The sequence below is a fragment of the Diachasma alloeum genome, unplaced genomic scaffold (genome assembly GCF_001412515.2).
Source record: "Diachasma alloeum isolate Michigan unplaced genomic scaffold, Dall2.0 Dall_scaffold_78914, whole genome shotgun sequence".
NCBI lineage: Eukaryota > Metazoa > Arthropoda > Insecta > Hymenoptera > Braconidae > Diachasma > Diachasma alloeum.
Window position 1 is genome coordinate 34,587 of NW_021683649.1, and position 1,198 is coordinate 35,784.

Consider the following 1,198-nt stretch of genomic DNA (forward strand, 5'->3'; position numbering starts at 1 on the left):
GACTGGTCAACACAAGTAGCTGGAGGACAATTACACACAGGCATGAGGGAGAGAAGAAAGTAACCTCATGCCAACCACTCCGATGGCAGCGTTGAGAACCTCGGGCAGGCTACATCATCTCTACCACCAGGAGGATCCAAGACTCCGTTGGTACGAGATGACACAGCGACAATGGACACCGCACACGCGGCGCGGGCCAACGAGGATGGCAACCTCACCCGCAGTCTCATCGCATCAACATCGCATCACGACCACTCGGGCCTACGAGGATGGAAACCTCGCCCGCCAGGCTCGCAGCGATTCCACGCATGAGGGAGAGAGGAAAGTAACCTCATGCACGACTTCTCCGATGGCAGCGTCGAAAACATTGGGCCGACTCACTGAGCTCATCTCCGCCAAGCATCGTCGAGAACTTCACACCCTGGCATACGCGACGTCACAGCACACGGACCCGCAAACAGACGTTTTCACCAGGACATCACCTCTCCGACACCTGTCGAGAGGCATCACACGCACCTGCACGCACACACGCACATAATCGCAACCCACGGCGAACACACACACATACATGCATCATCGCAGCCCTCGGCGAAGACGCACACACCACTCCAAGCTCACGACCGTCTCAGCACACCGACAACCTGGAGAACAGCCCATGCCTAGCAGCAGCTAGGGTGTCGCAACATTCTTCATTATCAACATTTTTTTTGTTCGTTTTTATTTCTGTTTTTTTGTTCCAGAAAAAAAACTACGTTTTTTTAATAAAGCAGGGAGTCATGTAGCGTCTCACTACACACACACACACCAACGCGTAACACACGCACGAATACGACACGCTGAGAGACGACTGGACATCGGTGACATNACACACACACCAACGCGTAACACACGCACGGATACGACACGCTGAGAGACGACTGGACATCGGTGACATCATCGTGCTCTGTCACGCGCCCAGTATCAAATACCTCTCGCTCGCACCTATTGTATTCGCATCCGAATTCTTACCTGACGCAGATATAATATTCAGTCTGGCGCTAACCGCCAAATACTCAACGAGTCAACCAACCGACTCATTCTCTACTTTCGTACATACACCTTTTCTGACGCCATTGAATAAACAACAATTAAGTAACAATTGTTTGGTAGTGGATTGATTAAGACTTCCCATCAATACATCAATCCCTACAGGGGGGGG